This window comes from Brassica oleracea, chromosome C4 (assembly GCF_000695525.1).
Source record: "Brassica oleracea var. oleracea cultivar TO1000 chromosome C4, BOL, whole genome shotgun sequence".
NCBI lineage: Eukaryota > Viridiplantae > Streptophyta > Magnoliopsida > Brassicales > Brassicaceae > Brassica > Brassica oleracea.
Genome location: NC_027751.1, coordinates 38,789,655 through 38,798,009, shown reverse-complemented (window position 1 = coordinate 38,798,009; position 8,355 = coordinate 38,789,655).

Here is an 8,355-nt window from a genome sequence, read left to right as displayed (position 1 = left end):
GTCTCTGCACCCCGCAAATCTCCAAAACATGTACTCGTATATATATACATATATATAACACTTCTTAACATCAATCATTTCAATCAACCGTTGAATCCTCTATTATCCTATATCCGGTTTAATAATCAATAATAATAATAAACAAGCAAGACTCTCAAACACACTCGATTCACAGAGACGGATCATGTCTCGAAACTAAACTTTCCATAACGGTAGTACTAAACTAGCTCGGGATTTAACGGAGTAGCCCTCACCTTAGCAATGAATAGAAGTGGTATATATGAACTCCAGCTGCTCAAATGGACTCCAAATCTGAAATCAGATCGAAATTTCGAGTCAGAACGCCTTTCGAACGGTTTAAAACGGATATTTACGGAAAAGTCAACCCGATGGTCAAAAATCAATTATTTAATTAATTAATCAATTATTTATTTAATTAATTAATTAATTAATTAATTAATTATTTATTTAATTAATTAATCCGGTTTATCCTAACCGATTTCCAATTGATTTTAACCGACCGGTTTAACCTAACCGAATATCAATTTAAACCGGCTAACCAACCGGTTAACCGAGTCAACCGAGTTGACTCACCGGGTCGACTCGGCCGAGTTGGCGAATCGCCGGCGAGTCACCGGTGTCGGTCACTGGCGGCGACGGCGGAGCTACGGCGGCGGCTTACCGGTAAGTTGGCCGGCGGCGACGGCGGAGCTGCGGCGGAGGACGGTGGTCCGGCGGCGCTGCGTGGAACTCACGCGCGCGCAGAGGCGAAACTTCCGGAAGCGCGTACGGCTTCGTCCGGGCTCCGATCGCGACGCGGTTGGTGTCTACGGCTTCGTCTTGACGAGAGGAACACGATGATGGCCTTGGATGCACGAGATTCACTACGGTTAGAAAGTTATGATCGATTTACTAAAACGACCGAAACATAACTCAAAACATGGCGGTTTCCGGTTACCTCGAGCTGCGGTTGATGGTGATGACGAGCTTGACGACGTCCTGGCGTGCGGTGGCTCTGGCGAGGACTCTTGGTGAGCTTTCTCTCTCTCTCTCTCTCTCTCTCTCTCTCTCTCTCTTTCTTTCTCTCTTTTTAAAGAAAACAAATGTGGCCTTTGGGGAGTATAAGGGTTGGGGTCATTACACTTTATCTAGTCAATAAGATTTGTTACATGGTCTTGCTCAACATCTCAAAAAAATGACAGTCGATTTTATGTATTTAGTGGGACGGTGGATCATTGAACTGGGGGAAATTCTATATATTGAATTTCCGCAAGCCTTTTAGGCCTCTACCTTCCTCTTGTGTGACCTTGTTGAGATAAGCTTGAAGATCAAAGAAACTTGAGGAACAAGTAAAAGACCTAATCCTATTAAAGATTGAGATGAATAATATATTTAGGAGTTATCTAGATATGTTTTGTTAAATAGGATTAGGAAAATATAATCTCTATATAAAAGGATATGTCAAAGTGTGACATAACTTGTGAGTTTGAGATTGTGAGTTTGAGAGCTTGTGGTTTTGAGTGAGTTTCCACAAGAGATTAATAAAGAAGAGCTAGTTCTTTATATATTTTCAATCTTTGATTCTATATTTTGGTATCAGAGCCTTACGAGAAAGATGAGCGGTGAGATCGTTGTCACGGATGCAAAACCTAAAGATGGAGGTGGAACCTCGATTAAGTGCCCTATGCTTACGCAAACAAATTATACGGTCTGGGAGATAAGGATGAAAATCGCGTTGAAAGTTCACAAAGTTTGGGAAGCAGTCGAAGAAGAAACCCTCGAAGGAGACAAAAACAATATGGCCATGGCTCTTCTGTTCCAGTCTATACCAGAGGCGCTAATTCTACAAGTAGGTGAACTCAACACGGCAAAGAAGGTTTGGGAGGCTATAAAAACAAGACATGTTGGGGCAGAGAGAGTCAGGGAGGCAAGGTTGCAGACATTAATGTCTGAATTTGAAAGATTAAAGATGAAAGACACGGAGAAGATAGATGACTTTAGCGGGAAACTATCAGAGATTGCCTCAAAATCTGCAGCTTTAGGAGTGAATATAGAAGAACCGAAGCTAGTCAAGAAATTCTTGACAAGCCTGCCAAGGAGAAAGTATATACACATCGTTGCCTCACTTGAACAAGTATTAAACCTCAACGATACTCGTTTTGAAGACATCATTGGCCGGTTGAAAGCCTATGAAGAGCGTATTGGTGAAGAAGAGGAGCAGCAAGAAGATCAAAACAAATTGATGTATGCAAATTCTGAATCTAACCGAGATTACAACAGAAACTATCGAGGTAGAGGAAGAGGAGGTCGGTCATATTACAGAGGAAGAGGAAGAGGAAGATACAATGGAGAAAGAGATACTTCGAGGATCATGTGCTACCGTTGTGATAAACTAGGTCATTACGCCACAGATTGTCCAGATCGTCTTCTCAAGCTCCAAGAAGCTCAAGAGAATGATAACAATGACACACAAGATGCTGATGAGTTAATGATGCATGAAGCTGTATATCTCAATGAGAAAAACTGCATACCCGAGAAGTACGAGACAAACACTGATACTGCAGACGTGTGGTACCTAGACAATGGAGCCAGTAACCACATGACAGGAGATCAGCGGTATTTTTCCTCTTTGGATAATGGAATCACAGGAAAAGTAAGGTTCGGGGATGACTCAAAAATCGATATAAAGGGAAAAGGTACTATCTCATTCACTGATCTTAATGGAGAAGCAAGAAAGATGAATGATGTATATTTCATTCCCGATCTGCGAAGCAACATTATCAGCCTCGGACAGGCAACAGAGTCAGGTTGTGATATAAGACTGAAGGATGACAATCTGACGATGCGTGATCAGCAAGGAAAGATACTTGTGACGGCTAAGAGATCTAAAAATCGACTTTATAAGGTCCGTATGGGAATCAGAGATACAACACAACTTCACTTGAGCCAGATAAGTGAGTCAAATAGGTGGCACTATAGACTCGGACATGTAAACACGGCCACAATGAAGTTGATGATCCAAAAGGAACTAGTGCTTGGAGCTCCGAATGTTGCCGTCTCAAAGGAACTGTGCTCGTCATGCCTGCTCGGAAAACAAGCAAGACAAGTTTTCCCACAAGCAACGATGTATAGAGCAACTAAACCACTCGAACTAGTGCATGGAGATCTCTGTGGACCCATTACACCAAGCACTCCAGGAAGAAAATGGTATATTTTTGTTGTGATCGATGATCACACACGCTACATGTGGTCAATTCTTCTTGCAGAGAAAGGTGAAGCATTCGAAAAATTCAAACGACTAAAGGAGTTGATAGAGCAAGAAGTTGGAGAACCTATAATTACTTTCAGAACAGATCGCGGTGGAGAATTCACCTCTGGAGAATTCAATACATTCTGTGAAGAAAGGGGAATAAAAAGGCACCTCACGGCACCATACACTCCTCAACAGAACGGAGTGGTAGAGAGAAGAAACAGGACGTTAATGGAGATGACGAGAAGTCTCTTAAAACATATGCACATGCCAAACTACCTTTGGGGAGAATCAGTGAGACACGCAACGTATCTGATCAATCGGATAGCAACAAGATCACTCAAAGATCAAACTCCATACGAAGTTCTGAGGGGTCGAAAGCCAAACATCAATCATCTTCGCGTTTTTGGGTGTATAGGCTACGCAAAAGTCGATAAAATCCATCTAAAGAAGCTAGACGACAGATCACGTGTGCTTGTTCATCTTGGAACAGAGCCAGGGTCTAAAGCTTATAGATTATACGACCCTGATACAAGAAAAATTGTGGTGTCTCGTGATGTTATCTTTGATGAAACCAAAGGATGGAACTGGAAGAAGATCGATGGCGACACAAATAATTACAATGACTTTAAGGTCATACTAGGCGAGTTTGGAAACCATGGGATTACTAGAGCAGGTGAAACTGTCAACAACGATCAACATGTAGAAAAGGAGAGTAGAGGAGAAGATGATGATACTAAAAGGGATGAGAATGAACCAGAGACTTTAGAGACAAGTGTTATACAAGATGAAGGAGAAGAGAACGACAGTGATCATGGTGAACAACAACTGAGAAGAAGCGAACGAGTAACTAAGCTGCCAAAGTACCTTGATGATTACGTCTTGATCGCAGATGAGGAAGGAGAGATGTTACTATTGAGCTTAAATGATGAACCAAGCAATTTTGTGGAAGCAAGCGAACTTAAGGAATGGATAGATGCATGCCTGGATGAGTTAACCTCTATAGAGAAGAATGAGGTGTGGACTTTAGTTGATCTACCGAGTGGTGCAAAACCAATTGGGCTCAGGTGGATTTTTAAAATCAAGCGAAACTCAGATGGGTCTATCAAGAAATACAAAGCACGTCTTGTGGCAAAGGGCTACGTACAACAATATGGAGTTGATTTCGAGGAAGTCTTTGCACCCGTAGCTCGACTTGAAACCATCAGACTACTTGTTAGTATTGCAGCAACCTATGGATGGGAAGTCCATCACCTAGATGTGAAAACGGCATTCCTACACGGTGAACTTAATGAAACTGTTTATGTAAACCAGCCGGAAGGATTTGAGGTGAAAGGAAGCGAGATGAAGGTTTATAAGCTGCACAAAGCGTTGTATGGTTTGAAGCAGGCTCCAAGAGCATGGAACCACAAATTGAACCAGATTCTACTTGAGCTTGGGTTTAGAAAGTGCACCAAGGAGGCCTCGGTGTATAGAAAGACAGTCAATTCAAGTATACTCGTGGTGGCTGTTTACGTCGACGATCTGTTTGTTACCGGAGCCGACAAGAAGATCATTGACGTGTTTAAAGTGGAGATGGCTTCTAAATTTGACATGAGTGACCTCGGTAAACTAAGTTACTATCTGGGAATCGAAGTAAGCCAAGAAGTAGGACGCATAACTCTAAATCAAAGACGATATGCACTGAAGATTCTAGAAGAAAGTTGTATGAAGAACTGCAACTTGTCTCAAACGCCAATGGAGAGTGGACTCAAGCTGGCAAAATCAATTGAAGAAGCTGGTGTTGATGCAACGAAGTATCGAAGAAACGTTGGATGTTTGAGGTATCTCTTGCACACTAGGCCGGATCTCTCTTTCGCTGTTGGAGTTCTAAGTCGTTATATGCAATGGCCAAAGCAGTCACATGAAGCAGCCATGAAACATTGCCTGAGATACTTGAAAGGGACGACATCACTAGGCCTTATATTCACAAGATCATCACCAAAGATTCCCAAGATCATAGGCTATAGTGATAGTAGTCACAACATCGATCCGGACGATGGAAGAAGCACTGCCGGTCACATATTTTATCTTGGAGAAAGCCTGATCACGTGGTGTTCTGTCAAACAAGAAACGGTGGCACTGTCAAGCTGCGAAGCTGAATTCATGGCCGGTACGGAGGCAGCCAAACAGGCCATATGGTTACAGGAGCTACTGAGTGAAGTCATGGATCAAGCAGTCGAGAAGGCAGTGATCAGAATTGACAATCAATCCGCTATAGCCCTTACCAAAAATCCGGTGTTTCATGGTAGAAGCAAACACATTCACTCAAGATATCATTTCATTAGGGAATGTGTTGAGCAAGGGAAAATTATTGTTGAGCACGTTTCTGGTGATCTACAAAAGGCAGACATCTTGACTAAAGCTCTTGGAAGAATCAAGTTCAAGGAGATGAAGGAGTTGATTGGAATGCAAGATTTGGAGAAAAATGAATTCAAGCTTAAGGGGGAGAATGTTGAGATAAGCTTGAAGATCAAAGAAACTTGAGGAACAAGTAAAAGACCTAATCCTATTAAAGATTGAGATGAATAAAATATTTAGGAGTTATCTAGATATGTTTTGTTAAATAGGATTAGGAAAATATAATCTCTATATAAAAGGATATGTCAAAGTGTGACATAACTTGTGAGTTTGAGATTGTGAGTTTGAGAGCTTGTGGTTTTGAGTGAGTTTCCACAAGAGATTAATAAAGAAGAGCTAGTTCTTTATATATTTTCAATCTTTGATTCTATAGACCTTTCCTGACAAATCATCACGCCTAGCGTTGCGCTCTTCCATGGTTGTCTCTATAGATGTGAGAATCTTGCCAAGATTGTAAAATCACAGGGTACTGAGAGAGACGCAATTCCACATCCTTCAAAAGGTAGAAATTATGAGAATTGAGTTTTATTGGTTTGAACAAACTAGAGACAATGCAGAGAAACAAGCGAAGCAACTTGTTTGGTTGTAGACTTCAGTGAAAGGACACTAATCAAAGTTGGCAAAGAAAAAGGTACATCAACTTTTGCTACTTGACTCCGTAATTAATCACTAATCATTGTTTCCATTTTTCACTAACTTTGTATTTTCTTTTGGATCAGTTACTACAAAAATAATTGCTCTAATCCATGTTAACGTCACGTACTGAGCCAGATAAACTCTGTTTAGGAATGACTCGTCTGTGAAAGAAAAAAAAAACTCATTTTTCACCTTCTATTAGTGTATAAAATTTTGAAATCTTACATTTTCCTAATGAACTCCGTAGTCAATGAAACTAAACGACACTCAGTAGAAAAGAGGGGAAAAACAGTCGTGAAATTGAAAACACTTTATAATCTGGAACTGATGGAAGTGAACACTTTGATTCAACCTATAAGAAACGATGGAATCGAGTGAGAAGAAGAAGTGGAAGCAAGAGAACTTGACACACAAGGAAAAAAGTAATGAAGAAATGGACAAAGAGAAGCCAAAGAAGCCAAAGAGTAATTAAGATATTATTTAGTTACAACAAACTAAGTAAAGAGGCAACAACTAGTTTAGTTTGGTTAGAGCCAACAAATGTGTGTGTAGTAGTAGAGAGAATCTACTATAAGTATGCATAAGTGATAGAGAGCGGAAGCTGCGAAGTTCAGAGATCAAGGGTTTGATCTCGAAACGGGTTTCTTGTTGTCGAAGGTAACTCGAAAACAAGATAGATAGGACACGAATACTCTTCGCAGTGCCTTTTGTAAAGCTCTTTTAAAACCTAAAACTTATAACTTCTTATTAATCAATCGTGTCTTACAAAGCTTGATCACGATCTCTATTTATAATAACTATAAAAGCCAAAACCTAAAGGGATCGGGAAACCCTTAATTATTAGGAAAACATACTAAAAGGAAATAAAACCGACAATAGATAAATAAGGAAAGAATCCTAATTAGTTGTGGAGTTGGAATCTTCGAGAGTCCTAGGTGCTGCTGCATCAGGTCTCCCCGGGTGAGAAAGATTCGACCACGAATCCGGATCATCGTTGTTTCCATGATAAGGGAAGAGATGCTTGACATTAAACACATCTGAAGTTCGAAGAGTCGGAGGAAGCCGAACTCGATAAGCATTTGGGTTGATCATCTCAATAACCTCCACCGGATCTGTTTTGCGGGACTTAAGTTTGTTGTATTCACCAGCCGGAAGGCGATCTTTAGTCAAGACGACCCAAACAGAATCTCCCGGCGCAAAGATCAACTCTCGTCGTTTCCTGTCAGCAGCCGCTTTGTATTTAGAGACAGAGGTTGTCAAGTTATTAGTTGCCATTTGATGAATGTCTTGAATACCGGAAACGAAATCCAAGGCTTCGCCATGAACACACGATTTATCAGGCAAGGTGGTGAGGTCGAGAGGTCCGCACGGGAGGATGCCATACAAAACCTGAAAAGGACAAAACCCCAAACTCCGGTTCAAAGCCCTGTTATGCGCAAACTTGGCCTGTCCGAGCTTAGTATCCCACATTTTGATATTGTCGCCCACGAGACAGCGAAGAAGATTTCCCAGTGATCGATTAGTAACTTCAGTTTGGCCATCCGTCTGAGGATGATATGCAGTACTCATGTCCAAGCTAGTACCCAAGAGTTTCCACAAAGAACGCCAGAAGTGACTCAGGAACCGTGTATCACGATCCGAAACTATGGAATTCGGTAGTCCATGTAAACGGTAGATCTCTCGAAAGAAAAGCACAGCGACATTAACCGCATCTGTGGTCTTCTTGCACGGAATAAAATGAGCCATCTTGGAGAAGCGATCTACGACGACGAAGATGGAGTCGCGGCCCCGTTGAGTTCGTGGCAGACCCAGAACAAAACCATACTGACATCTGCCCAAGGCTGTGTGGGAATCGGTAACGGAAGATATTAGCCCGCATTGGAAGCTTTACCTTTGGCAAGTTGACAAATCGTGCATCGTTCCACAAACCTCTCAATATCACGTCGCATAGATGGCCAGAAATAAGACGTAGTTGCAAGCTGGAGCGTCCTGTCACGACCTATGTGACCCTCATTATGCAGCTCCTGGACGATTTTCAGCCGCAAGCTGCTCTCTGGGACACAAAGTCG